At 42.3% G+C, this 23,590-nt stretch overlaps 1 long non-coding RNA gene across 1 annotated transcript; it reads left to right on the top strand.

Annotated features, from left to right (window-relative positions):
- The first annotated feature begins 2,160 nt into the window (after nucleotides 1-2,160).
- LOC116444816 lies at nucleotides 2,161-23,003 on the top strand. Its single transcript, XR_004240537.1, has 2 exons — nucleotides 2,161-2,791; nucleotides 21,857-23,003. It is a non-coding gene; the product is annotated as an uncharacterized LOC116444816 (long non-coding RNA).
- The last annotated feature ends 587 nt before the right edge of the window (nucleotides 23,004-23,590 follow it).

Raw genomic sequence — 23,590 nt, 5'->3', positions numbered from 1 at the left:
TACGTGGACTGAATTATGTTCTGGCGGTGCCTAATTTCCTATTGAATAAATATAAAAAGGTAAAAAGCCTACTTTAAGGAAAACTGGCCTCTCCTCACGGGTTATCTGAGGTGCCAAACTCAACTGATTGCAAAGGGAAATTCAGTATTAGGTGGATGGGATTTGCGCTCCCAGACCGCATCTACAACCTTACTGAGGCAGTGCCTACATTAGGCTGTGATTGACTGCTGCCATTCCAGGCAGGAGGATCATGTGAGAGGCAGTGAAGAACACAAACACAGAGTTGATGACCCTAGCAGGGTGCTGCACAGACTCTCTTTGATGCAGGAAAGATCCAGGAAAATATTTCCAACAAGAATTATGCAGAAACCATTCTGAATTTCTCTACCAACACCATAAATAGTGTTTGTAGAAATCTGTTGCTGCAGGAACAGGGACAAAATGGGCCTCCTGTTCTTTCTCAATAAAGCCAGATCTCAGTAGGGCCATTTTGCATAGTGAACCAATTAATCAGCCCAGGCACTAGATCAGACAAATAATTTCGCTCCTGTGAGGAGCTGTCAGCACACTACAATGATGAAACCAGCTAAGTATGTGTGGAACTAACTGGGAAACAAAGTGGTACCTGACCAGAATATGTTTTCCACTCAATAATGCCTGCCTGAATTTAGCCTCTCCAGTCATGCTAAACTTCAAGTCTGGAAAATATGTTGGGAGGAAGAGTAAGTCTGTCCAGTGTAAATTGAAATAGTCAGCAGTCCTCTATGAGTGGCACCAAAATACACAGTGGCTCATCCAGCCATCATTCATGCCAGTCCCGCAGCCTTCAGGAATGGTTGCTGAAAACCTTGTCAATTATTGTGCCATCTTGATTTCTCATTCTTGGGCAGAATAACAGAGAACGACACAGTCACCAGGCTTGCAACACAAACCACCATGATTCTGGTGCAATTCTCAGAAAAGGTGTAGACCACAACAGAGCAGAGGGACTCCTATGCTTGTACTGTAGGACATCCTCAATACAAATGGATGGATGATGATTATCCATAATTTAATCACCCAAATAGCTTGAAAAGTCTGTCACTGGTCACTTGAACCCACTCTTTCCAAGAGGGAATTGCTCCAGTAGAATATTTTTAGAGGACATTTTGAGGTACTTGCTTAACATCTCTAAAGCTTGTTTCAACATTGTGACATTTGAACAATTTGTAGGGATGAAAGCACCCATAATTGTCATTTTGCAAGATGAAGTTGTTTCTTTGATTTTCTAACATCATTCAGTTCGTTTTCACAGGCCCTATAGTATGACCCTGTGATTACATTTTTTATTCTTTGATTTAGTGATTCCAATTCTTAGGAGCTTATCAGAAGCTTCACAGAATTCAGCATTTATCTTAAAGATCTTGCTTCCAGGGCAACTGATTACATAAGAAAGTCACATTTTATTCAAAAGAATAAGTTTCTAGTCCTCTGGGTTACAATGCAAATTTAAAACACAGATCTGAAATATCCCAATAGCTTGCAAACTGTAAGATAAATTGGAAGAGTTCTTCTTTCTGTATCTCATTATTTGGAAGTCAGTCTTAAAGTGGAAGACTCTTGTAAATCTTTTAAACTGGCAATTATAGGTGATTTCCTCCATAGAAACTGTTCAGTGTCACACTGAGACAAGTTTTAGAAGTCTGATTCATGATTTTGGAATATTTGAATTTGGTGCTGCCATAATTTGAAATCTGTAAGCATAAACACTTGGAGCTTGTGTTTCCCTAATCAGATACTGAACATTTTATGTGAGAGTATAAAATCTTTAGCCTGTGCTTATATTTATGCTCCCTCAGCTATCTTCCTAAAGAGTAGGCACAGATATTGCAAAGACAGTGTAATTCCACCAGATTAAAAAACCCCCCATCATATGGATTACCTCTTTCACTCAAAGGCATTATGGGGCATCTTGCTTTGCATTGGATTTTGGTGCTCTGCTTTGGATCATGGGCATTTCTAGCATTTTATGTTTTGTAGCTTTGTTACTTTTCTCGCTGTGAAGTCCCTCTTCACAGAATATCATATCTGTATCCACAATGACTGTCTTGTAAATTTGTGGGTTTGGTGGAAGGTATCACTTAATATTCAGAGTGCAATATATTTTTATCCAACAGCTACAGAACAGATATTAATAGAAGACAGAGATAACTCCTGTGAACTGCATGGACGTCAGTTCCTGCTTTCCTTTGCAGACCAAAACCCCAGTCTCTCCAATGGCATTTGTCTAAATGTGCTCTTTGTTGCCTGTGTGGAGCTATGCTGCAAGTCCCAGAACTTTCCCAAGGAAGTCCCACTGGTGGAAAACAGAGCACTCTGGCAGAATGAAGCCTTTTTTTCAGGTCTGCACTGGTGTTGATTCATGCAGCAGCTCCTGGGGCGTGCTCAGAGCCAGGTGAAGATCCAATGCAAGGGAGCGCCAGGATGGGGACTGTGTTTCAGCTGATCCTCACACCTTACAGGAGGGGCGTGGAGACCAACAGTGGCTCAGCAGCGTGGGAGGTGAACAACAGGACAAAAATGTCCAGGTTAGACAAGATGTGTACCTATGAAGAGCTAATACTAAAATACAAGAGCTGCATGCTCAGCACCTTCATAAGGTGGTGTTCAGTTCTCTCTACATGGCACAGAATAAAGTGGCTGGCAGGCAAAGGACACTGTCCCACCAGAGCCATGGGTCACCCAATCGAATGGCACAGGGCTGGGTATTCACCTCTTAAGGAAGCAGAGCAATGCTGGTGAAGACTGCCTGGTGAGTTCCACCTCAGATGTCCCCCAGATACAATCCCAAAAGCTAAACTTAGCTGTAGAAGGTGCAAAAGATGCCTAGTCCCACACTGGGTGTCTCTCTGACCCTAACAGACCAGAATGTGAAAGGAATAACAGACCAGATGTGAAAGTGGAATTTCTAGCATAGGATAAATGTCTTCGGTGTTCTTATTTGAAATTTGTTTGTGGTTTGAAGTGTGCTGCACCTCTAGCTGTCTGAAGCTTCTCAAACTGAAAATTCTTGGAAAATGGCAGTTCAGAAACATGTGATGTGATGTGATGCTTGAAAATGAAATGTACTTCTTGGACTGTGAGCCTGCCTAGCAGATCTGACAGGCTTATGTTTCCAAATGTTGAGGAAGATTAATTCTTAACATGCACACCTAGCTGCTTTTCACAAAAACCTGCATGCAATCACAATTCCCTTGTCTTCTAAAGATCATACAGAGTAGATGCAATAGAGAGCAGTATTTTTAATGTATACGCTAATTTAAATTGAGACTTAAATAATGCTATGACAAGCACCACAGAGTGAAAAAGTGGTACGTATTTTAAAATGAAAGTCCCAATTCATCAGGAACACTCATCAGTGGGATTATTTCCATGCATGAAGTTTGGCATTCACTTAAGTACCTTTTTGGACTTGGGCCAGGGAATAATATTGATTTTGATGAGCTTTCCATTAATGACCCTAAAAGATTAAACACTTGGGTTTGGGGGTAATCACACAAGTAAACAAATTGTTTTGATTTTCTCTAAAATATCTCATTGGTCCCAAAGGCCAGCTGGTTCAAATTTACTCTTGGAGTAAATGCTCAGTTGCCATTAGATGTCTGTGAGGCAGGAGATGGCATTCTATAAATACTGTATGACCATGACCACAGCGGGGTGATGCTCGTTCCTAAATTGGATCAAGAGAATGCTGATATGTGAAATATGCTCCCTGCTCTCTTTCCTGGCCCCTTCTCCCACTACCCTGGTTCTGCTCCCTCTGATTGCATCTTACCATGCCTTACACCCCTTAATGCCTGGCTAATTTTAGAATCAACGTCATGCCAAAGGCATGGCGATAATCATATATGCACAGACAAAATATGTGAAGCCATGTAGGTTCATAGTGTGCCATCTTCTATGGGCATTTATAACCTGCTTGGAAAGGCTCACTAAGGAAATGACATACGTTACTAATTAGTCTTGTTGCTAATAATAGCAATCTTTGGTTTACAGTGTTAGTTTTTTTAATCTGGAGCAGGTGAGAATCACCCAGGGCCCATGACCTGCGCAGGGTTCATGAAGCAGTTTGAAATGTGTAGTGGAAACATAAGTTGGGATGTGAGTTGACTAAACACCCAAACAAATGCACACTTTGGGTTACTTTTCTGTGAGAGCAGTATGCACACATTCAGTCATTGCTGCCCCTTACTCTGAAACTTGGGAGTGGTGAATGCAGGGGAAGAGTTGGGGCAGCATTGTCTGGAAAGTTTCCAACACACTTCCAACACTCATGAGAGTTATTCACCATGGCATTGGAGTAATTTGGGTTGAAAAACAGCAACTGTCTAACCACAACTGAAACAATGCATAATTAGAGGGAAAAAATAATTATCCAGACAAAATTACGAGTAATATTTCAAGGTATGTTCTTCCTTGAGTATGACTGTTGATGCAAGCAGATACCTTATAAATGGGATCCTAAGGGCTGTTCTCTGTGGGGTAACATAGACCTTCTTTGGTATAATCTTGCTAATGCACATGAACACACAAGGTACCCTGGATTTATATCACCTGCCAGTATTCCAAGCTATGATTTTGAGTCTGCCATTAATATCTCTTAGATTTCCTTCTAAAGCATCTTTGACAGTTCTTTTTTAAAAAACTCATTTTCCTGCCTTCTCTATAGGTTTCTGTGACTTACACCTCTAGTTCCCTTCCTTATTCACTAAAATATCTGAAAAATGACAAACTCCCTGCATTTAGTTTCAATTTGGAGTCAAATGCTTGTAACCATATAACACAACATTATTCAATGACAGATGACTTTAGTTGTAGGGGTTGGCTGCCCAAAGGCTGTATTAATTTGCTCATTATAAAAAGAGCTTGACCACTTCTTCCACCTGGCTCGAACAAATATTATATTCCTCATCTACAATAACTCTTCTTTCAACCCTCACCAAAATAATAGGTTATTGTAGCCTTAACCAACCTAGTCATCTCACCTTGCTAATTGTAAGGTTCTTCTACTAGTTTCTATATTAAGTGTGCAGAAGAAGAAAAAAATAGGACAAATATAATTTTATAATGAGATAGATAGAAATCAGAATGTCCTTGGCTGTGACTGCTCTGAGTTATATCCCTATGAAATAAAAGGAAGACTGAATAAAGAAAAGTGAGGTCGTAATAGATACTAAGGTAGGATGTGGCAGGAGACAAAGACTTAGATGGGTGAAGTAAGCATGGATCATGGCTGTGTGGAAGCAGGTTGGAAAACTCGGAGAAAGCAGAATTGTATCTTCAGAGGTAAACCTGGTGTGGTTACTCTGGTGAAGGCATTTGAACTCTCTCATTTGATGGCTGTGTATCATGCAGTATCTGCCTCATGGAAGTTTTCATAGTTACAAAACTATAACTTTAGCTCTGTGAATGAAAAGACTGAGGAGACAAAGAACAAAGCCCTTGGTGGTTTGGTGCTAAGCTAATACCAACAGATGGGAGTGCTGCTGAGGGAATGTCATGGATGTGAGGGCACTCTTGATGACAGGAAAATGTAGAACTGAGCTTTGTTTCTCTATGATGCAGTTATAGGGACAGGCCTCCTGTGGTACACACTCATTTCCCACCTGTGTTTAGGACTCCCTCTAGCCTGTAGAAAGGAGGCAGCAGTGGAATTTCAAAACTCCCCCAAATTGCCAGGTCCTTGCATGGAACAGGGAGAAAATTTTCTCAATAATTTAGGGAACTTGAAGGGTCTTAATGGACAGGAACACCTGGAGATGTCATAAAACCTCTCTCTCCTGTAAACAGTACAAGATGGAAAAGAATTGGCAGTGAGTCAGCAGCCAAGCCAGTGTTAGAAATCCAAGGGCTGTGACTGTAGCAGCAAATCCCTCATCTAAAGAACAGACCAAAGGAAGAAGACAATCAGTTTTCCCAGAACTGATCTGACTGCACTGTTAACTCATATCCAAAAGCAGAGGGTGATGTGAGGAAACAGTCAACAGTCATGTAACAGAAAATCAAAATATGGAGAATTGAATTAGTCAAATTATCAGAGATACAAAGGGAAGAATTATATTGAAAAAGGATGAAGTGGCCAAAAGAAGGAGAGGCAATGATGTGATCAGAACTGCTGGGATCTGTCTGACAGATCAGAAACAAGTCCTTGACAGTCAGTGATTTGTATCCTAACCAGTAAAGAGGATAACAGTGTCTTCTACACACCAACCATTCACACTTCAGTTATCTGCTTGCGGATACACAGAAGTCACAAGTATCAAACGTAGCTGGAGGGAAGGAGAGGGGATCCTTATTCTAATACATGCCGGAGGCATTTTTCTGCCAAAACTAAACAGCCTTAGAATTTCTAAAAACTACAGAAGTTAATCTCCTTACTCAAACTGTTACATCTAATCCAGGAAATTCAGTATTAAACCTCATCTTGACAGTCTAAGAAGAACTGACCACAGAATTAATTTTAGTGATGGCTTTGATACAAATGGTTTTACTTAATTGGATTTCTCATATACAGGCAAAATGAAGCCCAGATGATTAATGTAGTGAACTGATACATATAGTCAATCCCTTAGAGAAGTGTTTTACAAACAAGAACAGTGATAATCCAAATAACTTGGAAAGAAGCATGTGAAAATATGATTGTTAGCTCAAGCTTTTTAAAGATTTGTCTTAAAATGGTCAAAAAAAAATTTATAATCCTGCAGTCAAGAGTCAGAACTTCTGAAAACCGTACTCAGAAACAAAATCAATTAATTAGTCCATTTTTGAATAAACACACAGTTTCAATTGACAATAGAAACAAAAGATCGTTTTAAAAGTTTTGGGGAAAAGATTTTAAAAATCCACTCAGCATACACTAAAAGGGAGGCAAACTGACTAAACTAGACAATCCCAGAATTACAAGAATCATAATTAATGAAGTAAATTTTTACCAAGGCTGCACAGGGCTTGTTCCCATGCTATTATGTGTTTCTATTGCTCATTGGGTGGTGAGGCACTGGCACAGGTTGCCCAGAGAAGCACCTCCACAGAGTGGAGGTATAGAGCAAACATGAAACTGGATGGACAAGACAACTTCACCATTCCTGAACGCAAATACTATATTTAGAGTGAGAGACTCTAAGAAATTTTCACAGCCCAAGATACAGTTCTCTGGTATACTGACTTGGAAAAGCATTAACAAGCAGCCGTAGCTGTTTAGCCAGCCGTGGCCTACGGGCTGATGCAGTGATTAGAAAGGCAAATGGGACTGAATGTCCATGGTGGATGTTGCTTTCTTTGGTGTCCTCTTTTTTGGGGTCTGGAATCCAAGAAAGTGTCAATAAATTTGGGCAGGAATAGTTGACTCAGGATGTGCCTTGGAAAAACAATCACAAGAAAAACCATCTCTGTGACTTATGAAAAAAATGGAAGGTGACTGAGTTGTTTGATCACTGTCTAGCAGAAGTCTTTTAGTTTTTATGGGCAAAGGCGCAGGAGTCCAACTATGAGGAGCTGAGGCCAGACAGCTTCAGAATAGAAGTTTTTACCAGTGATGGAAATTGGCAACTGGGACAGTTTACAAAAAATATGTTCCAAATTTCATTGCTTCTTGTCTTTAAAGTCTTTGGATCAAGAGAAAGATTTTTTTTTTTCAAGAAGATAGTCTTTCTGGAACAGAACTCTGAGAAGGCTCACATCTCACCTTTCGGAAGGTGTTGGCGTAGAAGACTAGGGTCGCAAAATTCTGGCCTTATGAGGCACAAATTTGGAGTCTGGATTTTAATCAAACATGTCTTTGTATGCTCCTGGCTTGGGAACACCTTCATATTATTCCCTCAAATGTTCTCTGTAAAGAAATGTCTAAGAAGGAAAATTAATAGCAAGTAAGCAGACACTGGTTTTGTTAGGATTAACCTAAATCCCGAATTCATTCTTACTGGCTTTCCTGGGGTTTGAGAGATGTCAAGTGACCTTGCTCCATTGAGTCAGTGGCTCAGATTTAAACCAGGATTGCAAAATTAGTGATCAGCCTGTGTTGCTCTGTGCTGCGAGTGTCTGGTTGCAGTTTGTGCCATATGTGCATTCCATTTCAAGGGGGCCTGTGAGAATTTTGAGGACATCTGTTAGCAGTGCTGTCCCACAGGAATGCTCACAAGTCACTTGTGAAACAGCCCATTTTAATTTTGAAAATCCTCTGCTTTGTCTATGAGATAGGGGATTTTCTTTACAGTTTTTCAGGGTTGACTCTGCTGAATCCAACTGCACCAGCTTTGGCACTCAATTCACAACTCAGTGTTTGGAGGAAAATAGTCCGTCTTTACTAGTCAAGATGTCCAATTTACATTTCATTCATTCACTTTCCATTTGTGCTGCCAGGTGTTCTAAGGCCTCGTGATATCTCTAGTCTCCCAAGCAGAATATTTTTTAAGACAGGAAGTATTTGAAATTCATCATTAAAAGGTCTTGTCCACCTTTCACAAACCCCCCTCTCATTTTGACAGACCAGATGTTTCATAGGCTCAGGTTTTAGAGCAGGGTCTTGAAAGGCTCAGGGAACTTCAGCTTGCCTGTATTTTGAAGACGTTTTGAAAGCACAGTATCTCCGATCTCAGCGGAAATATTTGATGATCTCAAACCCAACAACTGCCTCTCACCACAACCCTTGTCTCAAAGTGCCTCGCTACTGACAGCTCTTTAGTGCCCTCTCATGATGATTTGTGTTTGACAGCATAAGAAAGAACGTGCACTTCTGGCTAACTCAAGAGTGATGGTTGATGTGCAAACCTTTGCAGTCCTGCATCATAAGTGACCCTTTGTAGTGAGATTAACACATCTAAAAGTTACAGTCTTACCATTCACCTTCACCCCTGTTATGGGACCAGAGTGCAATGCTCCTGTACAATCCTGCTATAAAAGAGAACTGAAAACCCAGCTGTGTAGGCTTCTGTGTCTGTAATGAGTATCATTTCCATCACCCAAAACTGTCTATGTTTTTGCAGGAGACACAGAAACATAGGGGTGGTGCCCTAAGCCTATGAATGCTGATAACAGTACTTCTGTTGACTTCATCAAGTTTAGTATTTTGTCAGTGACTCAGTCTTTAAAAAAAGAAGGTACCTTGTAAATTGGCAAACACTAGGGAATTAATGGGGAAAGAATACAACAGAAATTGATCTGGCCTTACTCAATTTAGCTATATGAGCCTAAGACTTGTGGGGGGGGGGGAGGTGTGGGTGTGTGTGTGGGTGTGTGTGTATGTGTATGTGATTGAGCATTAGGCAAAATAAACCCATATCTCTTCTTGAATCTACTTAATTTAAATATTTGTGAGAAGTCAGCTGGTGAGTGGTGCATATCAGAGGTCAATGAAGATCTTCAGGGAAAACAAATGTTTCTTAAAAATATTAAGGTCCTTTTCTGGCTAGTCATGGTGCTGGTGCTGATGAGGTGCTGAGAATGCATCCATGCATCCATTTAAAAACATTCATCAGAGGTATTTTATATCGAAAAATCAGACAGAGCTCTCAGCAAGCTGATGTAGTGGAAGATGTCCCTGCTCATTGCAGGGGAGTTGGATTAGATGATCCTTAAAGGTCACTTCCAACCCAAAATATTTTATGATTCTATGATCTCTCTTTATACACTGTTGGTCAGTAAAGTTGTATTTCAGACATGAAATGAGTCTTTTGGCCTAAAGAACTTGGGTGGTTAAAGGGTTGGGGTTTTTTTCAGTGAAAATACAAATTGACCTGTCAAAACTCACAAATTAAAAATTTGGTGGAATCTGGATACTTTTTCACAAAGATACAATTTTCTCTTCTGCTTGCTTAATGGATCAGGAAGCTTAGATTTCCTTCACATGAAAAGTTTCCAGAGCATTTTAGCTGCTAAAATAATGTATTTATAACTGTGGTAAAAGTAGTCATCTGTTTCACTACTGGCACTTCTCTGACATTTTTTAATTTGCCAGTATCTCTGGATGAGGAGGAGATATCACAGAAGGAATAATAAAATATGTCTGAATAGTAAAAGACTGTAAGAACTGGCAAAGTTAGCTCATAACAGAATCATAACCTGAAAAACCCTTATTGTGGCTGTTTTTGTACTATATGCAAGATACTTTCTGGAAAAGGGCCTTTAGACACATAACATGGTGTAGAGAAAACTGTCTGGGAACAGGAGATACTATGTCTGCAGAATCCTTATAAAAAAATTGAACCTGATACACAACTCAAAGATGACTTAATGGGAAAATAAGCAATCTTGAATAAGGAGATACATATCTTGGAGGTTTTCTAGTCCTTCTAAATTATGGTTCCTCTTTTTAAACAACAGCTTTGTTAATGCTTGGTTCTCAGAATCTTTCAGATGGAAGAAATACAAAAAACTTCAGATGAAGGACCACTGTGCTGCTTATGGGGAATCATGCAATATCCAGCACCACGCAGTGAGCTTGAGGAATTGTAGTGTTAACTCTGCTGCATAGCAGCTCAGAAGGGGTAAGAGCTGAATCACAGCTTGATCCTGCCCTCCCAATAGGCTGCAATCCTTTATGGAATAATTGCACATATGTCAATAGGTTTGCAAGGAAGGTGTATTCTGTGTGGAGATTTTAACAGAGCAGTGGTTTTGAGAAAGAGCTGCAAGATGTATTTATTCCTAGAAAAGTGACAAAAACTAATTTAAACCAGCTTCAGTTACAAAGCAACTGAAAACAAGGATTCCTTGTTGAAAACAAGGAAAACTATTGTGCTGGCATTTTGTCTCTGCAACACCGGTGTCACATAAACCTGCAAGTAGCTGCTTAGTGGCACTGTTCTGTGTGGAGCATTTCAAAACCCCACTAAGCAGGACACAGAGCACACCCCAATGGTGGGATCCTCGTCACAGCCTTCAGTACATCCAACACATCTCACAGTTCTGTCAATTCTTTAATTCCTTATTAAAAATACTAAGCATCACTCCTATTAATAATATGGTAGAGGAACGTTCATGTACATTCTTTGGCCTGCTGTAACTGATCTTTTGTTTTCTCTTAGGCAATTTCTAGTCCGTGACAATATTTGGTCTCATATACCAGGGTATTTGTTTCCCAGATTGCCTCCTGTGGAGGACTTTGTCCTATGTCTCTTGGAAATCTAAGAAAGTCACATCCACTCTTCTGGCAGTGTATTTAAAAAACTAGTAGATTAGAGACAATTTCCCTTCAGTGAATCCAGACTGAGTCGTCCCCATTCTGTCATGTTCATCCAACTAAACTTCTGGTTTTGATTAGTTTCAGCCAATGCAGCTGGCACTGGAGAAGGGCTCGCTGGTCCCCCATCCTAGGATCAGCTCTTTCTAAAACACAAATATGACATAAATGAGAGCCAGGGTATTTTTGTTAGCAACTCAGCTCCTCTTTCCTAAAATTCCTCCAGTTCTCCTGGGGTATATACCTTTCATTCCTAGCAGCTTGAGGCTCTTTAGCTTGTTCAACACCTCATGTTTTAACATCTCACTGTCTACGATTTGAGCCTGAAAAAATACATCTGGGGCCAATATTTCCCAGCATTCTCTGTGGTGTAGACTGATATTAATAAATCCTTTAACTCTGCTGTGAAGTTCTTTATGCTCCTAAATACTTCCTTGTTACCTTGCCGCTCTGGGAGTCTCTCAGAGGCTTCCTGTTTCTGCTGGGGTAAAGCTCGACATTGTGAGCTATCTGCTCCTCTGAAAGCACTGTCTCACAAGGTGCATGCCTTTGGATATGTGCCTCCATAGGACTGCATTTCCATTTTCTGATCTTTGGCACTGAGGTACACTGCTGTCCTCACAGCATGCAGCTGAAATAGATACTCCTAAAATGCACAGTGCACATGAAGAACTGGAGCTCCTTAGAAGCCTGAACATGGCCAGGTTCTGCTCTAAAATGAATAAAGAAATCCTTCAGATCCCCAGTCATGGCTTCTTTTGAGTGCTCAGTTACCACAAAATGAAGTGTCAGTCTCTCAGTGGTCATGTGCCAAGATGCCTGGTTTGAGGAAATGCATTCTCTGGAGAAGATATTTCCTTTGAGCTGATAACACTGAGCCAACAATTCCTTTCAAAATTGATCTTGAAATAAATGGCACATTATTTTACAGGCTTGTATCAGTTACAGCTGACAGTGAAGCATACCCAAAGGAAACAGCACCACCAGACTGAGCAAGCTTAGTGGTACCACTAAGCCCTGGAGCAGAGCTGGAGGGATATTTGCCCACCTTTGCTAAAGGAAAGTGGATGCAAAACCTTCCCGCCAGTTTGAAAATAATTTCTGTTCTAGCTCCCTTCTTTATGGGTGCACATTTTCCTCTCTGAAGCAGCAAACACTGATTTCAGCAGATGTTATGCAAAATGGAGAGGATGCAGAGTGTGGGAGTTTGTTCAGAAGAGACAGTGCTTATCCCCTTCAGATGCTGAAGGTTTTATGCGGAGCAGCTGGCCTGGCCTCCCTCTGTGAGTGAGACAATAGATGTCTTATTCATCTTACTCTGTCTCTCAGATAGGAATTTATTTGCCCTATGAATATCTGCAGAGTAGCTCTCCACGGCATGGCTCTCCCTGAGCTATCACAACTTGAGGAGAAGCTCAGGCCATGAACCATGCACTGGGGAGAGAGTAGATAACAATTAATGACAGTATTTACAAGGCCAAACCTGTGTAGAATTGGAAGCCGAAGACCATAACAGAAGTGGAGAAAATGTCTTTGGGTGCAGTCCAGGCCATAGGTATTTTCCTGACCCAGTTTTTCCTTTCTAATTATAATTTTTTGTGTTTATGTTGTTGGACCAATATGCCACTAAGCTAAACCCTTCCTTCAGCATGTTGTTAGCCTCTGGAAAGGAATTGCTAATGAAGAGCTGCATCCTTGCTTGGATGGAGTAGGAAGTCATGATGGGGGACAATAACTTCAGGCTGATGTTAAAGGACGTTTGTGTTCATACATTGGGCTGGGCTGATGTGCCAGTGCTCGGGGTTGTCTCAGGCATTCAGCTGCCCCAATACCAAGGCCATGGTTGCCGTATCCTTGCTTCAAAAACCCTCCTCAGAGGGATAAATTGGCAGATTCTGGCATTTTCTGACCAAGGTTTTTCCCACAATCTAGTTATTCACAGTACTGAGATCCCACAGCCTGGCCCTTAGCGCCCAGGGCCATGCACTTCTCTGCACTTTTCTAAGAAAGAAACCTGCTCTCGTCTTACTCTTTTCAGTGAATTTCTGCCCCCATTCAATCTGCAGAAGATGGGGAAGGGAGTCTGCTGCAATTGCCATGCTGGCCACAAAGAGGTCACAGACTTACTGTGTCAGCCCATGTCACGCTTCTATTGCTCTGCTTCATGTGCCTTCAAATCCCTCATCTTCACACCTGTCACTTGAGACAGCAGGTAGGAACGTGCACAAATGTTTCTATAAGCAAACCCAGATCAGATTGAAATGTAATTGTGCAACCACTGTGACTTGCCTCTCTATTTTTCAGTGTCTGTAGTTAGATGTGATTTGTGACACTTGGTTTAGGTATACTCTTTTGCATTGATTTAGCATGTCAGCCTTGTATTGATCCCACACTTAGGTCCTGTCATTTGTAGACAGTGCAGACTGTAAGCTTCTCTGCCTGTTTGAGGGCTGACATCCAAATCCTCCGTACATGTCATTGTCCTCCCCCTGTCATGCTCTTATAGTCATTTTCCTGGCTTATATCCTGTCCCAAAGTGTGATTGACTGAAAACCAGGTTCAGTTGATTGTCTGTGTTTCCAGGCTTACTTTTCTTGTGTCTTAAATGCCTTTACTGATCTCATCCCTCCAGCTTATATTGGCATATGAGAAAACCTGGAGGATTGGTAAATCAGCTGAACTTTGTCTTCCATCAGTCTCCTTGGGCTTGTCCAGGCAATGCTGCACCATGGCAAAATTCTTATTTGTGTTTCAGTGTCTTGTTTCAGATGATGACAAAAGTAATAACTAGTAAGTAAGGTTTGTTGCCATCATGCAACATGATGCTGCCACCATGCAGCATCCTTGAAAATAACCTGGGTGCACCAGCACTCCTCAGTCACAGTGTGGATGGGTTTTGAGCCGGTGTGTCAGACTGGAGCATTGTAGGGATACATGCTGGAAAGAGGGCACCTTCCTGTGTAGGATCACAGAGTCACAGAGTCACAGAGTCACAAAGTCACAGAGTCAAGGAATGGTTGGGCTTGGAATGGACAACTAGAGGTTCTCTAGTCCAACCTGCCTGCTCAAGCAGGGACCCTGAGAACAGGTCACTCACGATTGTGTCCCCGCAGCTTTAGAAAATCTCCAGAGATGGAAACTCCACAGCTCCTCTGGGCAACCTGTTCCAGTGCTTAGTCGCCCTTACAGTAAAGAAGTTCTTCCTCACTTTCAGGAGGAACTTCTGTGTTCCAGTTTCTACACATTGCCTCTCGTCCTATTGTTTGGCACCACCATGAAGAACCTGGCTCCATCCTCTTGACACCCTCCCTTCAGGTCCTTATGGACATGGATAGGGTCCTCTCTGAGTCATCTCTTCTCAAGGCTGAACAAGATTCCAGGATGAGCCTTCCATCATATTTTCAGTGGCTGAGGTGAGGTATTTAGAGCATCAGAATGAAATGAAATGAAATGAAATGAAACAGCATGTTGCTAATACCATTTAGCATTATACTGGATTTAAATAATCTTTCTGGGAGAAAGAACACATTTTTTACTTTATTTGAAGTGAACCAAGAAAGCTAACTAATTCTTTACATTTCAAGGCACCTTTCTGATCCATTGTTCTATTCAAACTGAGCTTTAAAATCTCATTACTTCTCTAGCTGCTCTGACTATTAAACTCTCCCTTTGCTTGTCATGCTTTTGTGCAACACAGTGGATCTCAAAAAACCTGATTTAATTACATTTTAGAAGAAGACTCACGTTGCAACCACAGAGCTTCCACCCTCACATAGCCCCTAGTCAGCTCCCAGGATGGGAATATTACCTTTTACATCTGCAATGTAGTTCCATGAAGGAAAAAATTAAACAGAAACCCCTCTCTGCTAAATATAGCAGTGAACATTCCCCTTGGTTGCTGCAATAATGATGAAGTTGTATTTTTATTTAATTAGCAGGTTGATCCTCAGAACTGACCTTCAAAGATATACAAGGTTCAAACTCTGTTGCACAGATAATGAATTGAAAAATAACACAAACCAAACATTTATAAATCACTTCTTTCTTTACTCACCAAACTCTCTTACCTAATCTGTGGGGTGAGAGGGCACAAGTGTCTTCCACTTGACAAATGCAAGTAGGTTTACAGCAGGGACGGTGAATTGACTATAAGAGAGTTATCATCAGAGATAAGCTGAGATATGATCACTATCAGGGAGCTACGAGAGAGCTGGAGAAGAACTTTTCAAGAGGGCATGTAGTGATAGGAGAAGGGGGAATGGCTTTGAACTGAAAGAAGGAAGGTTTAGCTTGGGTATTAGGAAGAAATACTTTACTGTGAGGGTGGTGAGACACTGGAGTAGGTTGCCCAAAGAAGTTGCAGATGCCTCATCCCTGGAAGTGTTCAAGGCCAGGTTGGAGGGAGCTCTGAGCACCCTGGTCTAGTGGAAGGTGTCCCTGCTCACGGCAGGAGGGTTGGAATGAGGTGATCTTTAACCCCATCTAACCTGAACCATTCTGTGATTCTGTGATTCTCTGTGGGAAATGGCACAAGACCTTACATACTCTTTTTCTCATCCTTGGATCTAGCTCAGTTTTGTTCCACTCCACAGACTATGTACAAAAGTACTTAAAATGCAATGGTGATTCAGATATCAGGCATTTGACTGCATTTTTTGTGATCTTTGCTTCCGTACCAGAAAATTCACATCCCTTCCAACATGAACACTCTCCTGTTCTCCTTCCAGTGTCTCCTTTGCTTTGCTACTCAGTATATAATGGTATTTATTCATGTGGTCCTGCTCAGCCTCTCCTGGCAGTGACACTTCCCTAGCAGTGTGACTTAGCAGGTACTTATTTCTGCAGCTTCCAGTCACAGCCTCTCACAGTCCTGCCCAGGTGGAACTGGCCAGCATTCAGGGAATTTCATTATTTTTCTTGGGGAAACAAAAGATTTGTAATGAAAAAATGAGGAGTTACTGAGATTTCTTTTCCTTTTTGCAGAAAAATATGTTTATTTAGCCACAAATTTGCCTATTGACGTGTTAAGCACTTAGTAAATCAGACTTTGCAATAATGTTTTTGATAAAAGTATCCATGGAAGTAGTTCAAGGTCCTTGCAAACCTTGGTATGCTTCATATCTTTCCAAAAGGAAGAAAAATATGAATTTTTTCTCCTCTCTGAAATATTAATTTTTCCAGCAGGTCTGCTCTGCTGACAGTACAACTCCTTTGTTCCTGCTCAGTCCTGCTTTCTCTGCAGCCAATGCAAAGATCTTCCCTTCCTCTCCTATTGAGAGAGCTCACAGTTGATTTGTGTTTAATCCAACAACTAATTACCTCAAAATTGAAGCTGTATAAGCACAGTCAATGGCACCATGAGGCATTTATGTGTCTAAGTAATGAGCTAAACAGCAATGCCCATGCTGTTTCCACTCCTCATCATCTCCTTAGCAGGGATTGTATCAAGTGCTTGCAGACATTATATGTCAAGACATTCACAGTATGCCAGGATTGTAGCCCCCAGTTCATTCTTTGTAACTTCAGCCTGTCTGAAACATCTGCAGCTTGTCTGAAAGTCTAGCCAGCCACTCACAGTCAGGATGTGACTGGCCTTTAGCCACTGTCTTTCCTGAACTCCTGGGTGCATACACCCTCTTCACCTGTGTGCCACTGGCACTGTGTCCCTACAGCCAAAGCTGGCCTTGGCTGCAAAACCACAGGTTCACACAATATTTTGTGAGAATAGTAAGAGCTGGTGAGACCTTGGTTGTATATGTTCCTGTTCCTGCTCTGTCCAGCATCCCTGCCTGTCTTATTTACAGTCAAGGGGAGGATTGTGATACCTCTGCCAGCCCCAGTGTGCTGTCAGTGGTGCCACAAGCAGATGCTGTGGAACCCTTCCCACTTCAGGCAGCCTTGGGTCAAGCTCAGACCCGGCTGCTGGCTACATCAGCCTCAGCCTGTTTGCAGGATCAGTGCCCCATTCCTGTCCAATTTGTCTTGTGGAGGGCTTCTGGCACTGCCAATCCTCCCTCAGTGCCCACAGGGCCAGCTCGGAGCAAGGCTCCCCTTGTTCTGGGTTTGACCTTCAGTGCTGGTTGTTTGCAGATGTGTTTAACGTTTTCTTATGTGTAAACTGCAGATACATTTAGAACCTTTGCCTGACCCTCAGCTGTCCTGGATGAGAAGGGGGGGGTATCACCACATCCCTGGGCACAATGTCAAGAGAGATTGCAGATTCCTGATAAAGCTTCTTTGCACCAACTATGCAGTTCTGTCTTGGGATAATTGCTCTGCCCACAGACCATGTTACAATTTCTAACACTGAGAAACTCTGCTGCTGAGGGTACAGGAAGTTTGAAAAACAGTGGCTGTGAAATGGGGTGGCCTCTGCTTATGCAGGGCCTGTGCAGGGCCCAAAATTTCCTCAGGAGCTGCAACACCCTGTGAATATGCTCACCTGGGAGCTGGTACCACAGGCTGAGCAGTTCCTTAGGACTGAAATTAGTAAATCTACAATTTCCCCTTGGTTATGACCTCTTGTAAGTAATTTCAAGCTAAGAAGTGTTTGTGCAACACTGCAGGCCTTCACCTTAGCACAGACATGTCCTCAGACATGAAAACCCTGGGACTTCAGTTACAAGATCTGACCGCAATTAGGAGGGGAGCAGCAAGGTGCTGCTGACATCCAGGGAGAGATTTATGTCCTGGGATTTTGTGCACATCTCACACTGCAAAACCTCAGGCAATGAGTGACAGTCTTGCTGTTTAAGAGGGGAAAGAGGACAATCCCACTTAATAAATGGCACAGAAGTGTGATGATTCAGAAGGGCTAATTCTTCCAGACTAAGAAAATTATAAGCAAATTATAAGCAAATTGTAAGCAAACAGGGGGAAAGGCAAAGGCAGAAGGTTAACAGAAAGCAACAATTTTTCAAATCAAAATAATCACATTCCCACAATCGATAAAGAAGACGACATTGGCTAAAATCCCTTCCAGTTTCTGTGGCAAAGGGAAGGCTCCAATCAGAAAAAGAAAAGCATCATATGACAGAGAGGGAGAGGGGAAGCAGATCAGAGCTGATAAAAATGCAAAATTCTGAAGCCTAGAAAATTAGTAATGTGTGATAAAAATATCAGGGAAAATAAGGACTTTTAAATAATATTACTGATGCCATGAAGATTTTTTGCATTTTCTTTTATACCCCTGTTAGACCTTTTTTACAACTTCTGTATTCTTAGTGCTTTTTGCCTACATTCTTGGACTTGTTTGTCAAGCTGGGAGACTAAACATTTTAGAGGTTTTGTAGGTAGGGGTTAGTGTGCCCCAGACCCCAGGGTCCTCTCCAGAACACATTTTGTAAACTAAGATAGAACCATCCAGGAGAAGGCTCCTTGGGGAGGGGGCTCATTCAAGCCTCTCATTGGGGAATTTTTGAAAGATATGCTAATTAGTAAGACCTATAATGTTATACCAGATCTTTTGGGGGGGCATTGCGGGGTGCATTTCTCTGCATTTGACCTGGACATGTGCACCTAAGGATCCTTAAAATAAATACAAAGGTTAAATACCTTTTTCCCTTCTAACCATGTTTGACTCTTGATTTTAAGACCAGGAAAAGGCATCAGTTGCTGGCGACCACGAAGGGACAACTAAAGACCTTCTTCCATTGGACCAGAGGATACAAATCCCATAATACAGAAGCATACAATGTCAGGAAGGTGATTCTTCCAGTCCCTTTTCCCAATTAAGCTCCAGGGGAGATGGAAGGAAAGACATGCCAGAGTACTTCACTTCTGTCATGCTGCAGCACCATGAAGAAGAGTTTCCATCCTCTTGCCTTGCTGTACACATGAACCATGGAGGCTTCCTTTGCTTTGGTCCCTGCTGAACTTTTGCTGCTTTCACCTAGGCCAGCAGTGAACAACAGATTTCCCCACAGAGGGACACACACAGTCCCCTTGGGGGATGAGAGCTTGCCATTTACATCCTCTACAAGAGACCTGTTCTCCTTTGAACACAGACAGGCTGAGGTCTTGACTGTGTTTTGACAACATGGCATTTTTCTTGTTAGTCTGCCACGCCCTTTGTCTACCAGCCACATTCATACAGGCAGTGGACAGTAGCTGTAAGACATAAGCAGCATCGAGACTTTCATCTGCATGGTTGCCTTTAGTTATGTCCCACTCAGCCTCTCATGAAATGCTTTGGAGCACTTTTATGGAGTCTAAGTTTGCCAAAACATGGATGGTTATTAAAGTTATTTATTTGAAATAAGGCTTTTGTTTCCTTTTTGCTTCCCATGTCAGAATGTGCCTAAATGACCTTCCCTTCTCCATTACACACTTTTAATCTGCCAACGGGGTGAAGGGCTTTGTGGTTCTGCTACATTAGTCTCATATCATCTGTGTGTGTGCAGAAACAAGGCACAGCAGGGCTATGGACAATTATGCATTTAAAAATCAAACAGCCTGGTAGGTGTTTTCCAAACCTTCAGTTCCTGCAGGAGGCACTGCCCACTAACAAGGTCTCCACAGTTCTTGGCCCAAGGCTCTGCAGACAGTCAGTGACAGGCCCAGGCCTGCAAAAATCCCCTTCCTAGGTGAAGGATAAGGCAGCCACAGGGAATTTCTTATTCACAGGTTAGATGCATGAATTACCATGATAGTGACATTCTCTGATGGCCTTCAGCTGAGGGCCAAAGTCACCAGCCATGTTTCCAGTGCTCATTTGTGGCCATTTGTGGCATCTCCCTTTTCCCTGGAGGCTGAGTCCAGTGCTGGTCAGGGTGGCCTCACACCTCCTCCTGCCCAGCAGGCTCTGAGTGCCCAAAGCCAGGCAGGTGGCCTGGCAGGTCCTTGCAGGGTGTGACACATCCCAACAGCACCTGGCTCTACCAGCACCCATACTAATCCTTCCAACCCCCACAGACATTATTTGAAAGCCTCTTGCTGGTTTTGCTGGAAGTTTGATTTAACTTTTTGCCATGTTTCTCCCTGCAACACACCAAAGAACTCCTCTGTGAACAGTCAAGCTTGGCTCTATCTTATTTTTTCTCTCCTTTTGGAAAGAGAGAAAGGGCATCAGAAGCTGAGATTTTCACATCAGATCCATTGCTTATCTGCTCTATGTAACAGGCCGTTGGATATTGGATCAGCTCCTGATAATACATGAAGAGATTTCCCACCCCACATCTGAAACGTTCTTGGGATGACTCATCTGCCTCCTTCTCAGGTGCTGTGAGTGCAGCTATAATATAAACCAGCTGTGTCCTAGTTTGGAAAAATATCCATCCGTGTTGTTGAGGAATAACTGTGACTGGAAATACCTTAAAATAGCTGAAGTAATCAATTTCATTTGTAGGCTGCAGCAAACTGCTGTTCCAGAATGGGCCGCACTTAGTGGGCACCACGTTATCCTGTGAACAGGATTTATTGCTATGGATATAAAAAACAGGGAAGCTGTTCTTAAAACATCTTCCTCCAAGGCATGTCTTTGCCTAAAACTATAGAAAATGCAAGATGTATTGGGCAGCACATCGGAAAGGTCCAAGGAAGGGAAACCAAGGAAGACTGAATCCAAAGTGCCATTAATGGTTGTTGGAAGTAAATCCCAGAGAAGGCAACTTTCGGTCTCTTTTCAGATGCGTCAAAGAAAGCTGGAGATATGAACAAGGCTCTATGTGCTCTTCCCTGCGTTTTGGAAAGCAGGAACTCCTCCACCTGTCAATAGACTGAACTGTATCAGGGGGTGCACCCATCACCTGTGCCTCCTCCTGCCTGGTAACACACCACAGCACTGAAACAAAGCTGTTGGCCAAAGCTTCTCAGGGACATAGAGCCACCCAAATGTATGCAAGGTCAAAAAGCTGCTTGTTCACCTGCTGAGTGCTCCTGAAGACTTTACAATCCTTTTGACAGGAGCTAAACCTATGATGCTAGACAGGAGAGCTGTCCCATGTGCAGGACCACAGGTGACCCACCAGCATTCCTCTTAAGCCAACAAAAAGACTTCCAGTTATTTCAATACTTAATTCAACAATTTTCAAGTACCCTGATGAGAAAAACTTTTCTCACATTGTCCTAAAAATCTGAAAAGGATACTTGAAGTAAAAAGTCAAGCAATATTATGGAACCTGACAAGACATCATGAGTGCTGCTCGTTTTTTTCCTGGTAGCAGAAGTCATGTAAAGAGGGATATTTGCACTCTATATTCATAGGGTTGCTTCCATGTTTGCTGAAGACAAACTGATGTAAGCTTATTCCATCCCCACTCCTGAGACATGAAACAAATATCCAGAGGCAGAGGGAACTTAAACAACCTTTGCTGTACATGTGCATAGATATATTCTCTGGGGTTACTTGTAGGAGAAGCTTAACAAAGCCTGGTCCGAAGAGTCTGCCCATGGCCAAGCTAGTGAGGACTTTGTACAGCTCCCTACAGCATTTGAGCAGACGGGTGAAAAATTTCTGGAAATTCTGAGCCAGAGACTCTCGTCTCCCTCTCTCTCTGAGTCTGAAAAGTCAGTACTTCCTTCTAATTAATTGTGTCTGTATAAATTAATGAAGGTGGTATGGTAAGGGAAGTATTTTGTGAAAGAGATAAAGTGAGTCAACAGCAAAGAAGTGTTTTCAATGTAATCCTCTTTCATTTACAGATCCTGCATCCATCCTACTGAGAGGGGCTTGAACCCCATGGACATGGAAAGCTTCACGACTGCTGCTCACCACTGACTGCTGGCAAAATTCCACCACAGCATTTTCCTATCAAGGAGAGATGCCTGACCCCACTACCAAGCCTGGGTCAGAAGGAAGAGTGAAACTGAAAACAGACCTTGTTTTTGCCCTTTGTGTAGCTTAGGACAGGTGTAAATGAAACTCAGGTACTCAAGCTCCATCCAGGGCTCCCCACATCATTCAGCCCCACTCACACTGCAGCAGACCTTTCAGGGCACAGGAAATACAATTGGCATCACAGCATCTCTTTCTAACCAGTATCATTGGAAACAAGATTTACTATTGCTTTACTCCTTTGTCCTACCATAGATTTAAAAATAACACATTTTATTTGCCATAGGAGTGTAAAGGACAAAGATTTTTCATTTACATGAACATTTGGAGAGCTTTCAGAGCAAACACAAAATCCAATTTACTTCCAATTTTTCAGCTACCAAAAAAAAGCCCCCAAACCAAAATGAGATATACCAAGGGCTGGCAACTGATGAAAGGAATTACAGCAGTCCACAGTGTAAGCAAAACAAGAGGCACTGCTCACCTTGTTGATACAGAAATGACAGGCCAGACCAAGGCTTGCACTCAGACTTGCATCATACCCACACTTTAGGGATGAGAGCCAGTGCTCTGCTGTTTTAGGAGGTTAGAGATGCTCCTGGGCATCCTGCATCAGGCTGGGCAGTGGCTGCTGCACAAATCTTGTCCTCCTGGTAAGTAACTTGCGTGGACCAAAACAAAAGCATTTTCAGAGGGATTTGGTCTCATCAGTTTTCCTACCTGGTTCCATTTCAGATGATCTTGTGGCTTTGTCTACTCCTTTCTCTATTCCATTTTTGGGTACACATGATTTTTTTTCTATAATCTGTTGTCTGGTGCATTATTCTGAACCTCAGCCATGTAGATATCACATTTCCTTTTTCTAAACCTCCTGACACTGCTGACTGCTCCTGTTTGCACCTAATCCTGTAATTACATCAGAAATGTGTTGGTTCCTTGAACACACGTGGAAACTGTGTCATTCTCTGTGTGCCACTCACATAGCAATTAAAATTTTGCATTTTCCTCCAACCAGATTATGGTACTAATTTCTTTATGCATAAAGCACCTTTTTTATTGCTATTGTTTTTGTAGATGCCCTTTGCATATTAGGATCATTTTTTAATAACTGGATGAGAAAATTGTCGACCACCACAAAGATAGGAAAAGGCAGACAGAAAACTTGTAGAGATTAGGGGAGATTTGGAAGGTTTCCAGAGCAAAGCTGGGAATTTGATGACTCACAGAAGAGGTGACAAAGGTGAGTGGTGAAAAGGAAGGTTGTTTTTCCCTTAGGGCTGCCTTCCTGTGTTGACTTTGACATGCATACATGGGATGACTGAGCCCTGGCTGCTCACTGTGCCTCTCCGAAATGCAGTGGTGTGGCAGCAGCTGCCCTGCGGCTCTGCCTGACTGCCTGTGGGACAGACCCTGGGGCTGTGACTCCAGTTCTGAGTACACTGGGGAGCTGTATATGTGGTCATAAAGGCGCCTCAGAGTTGTGGGTGGTAGGACGTGACAGTCCCTGGCCTTATAGTGTCCCCTGCTGCATTGTTGACACCTGTAGCACTGCAAAGTGGCCTGGTTTCCCCAGGTAGCCCCCAACAGGGTGACTTGCAGTG

Source organism: Corvus moneduloides, chromosome 5 (genome assembly GCF_009650955.1).
Source record: "Corvus moneduloides isolate bCorMon1 chromosome 5, bCorMon1.pri, whole genome shotgun sequence".
In the NCBI taxonomy this organism is placed as follows: domain Eukaryota; kingdom Metazoa; phylum Chordata; class Aves; order Passeriformes; family Corvidae; genus Corvus; species Corvus moneduloides.
This window is presented reverse-complemented; position numbering and strand designations above follow the sequence as displayed.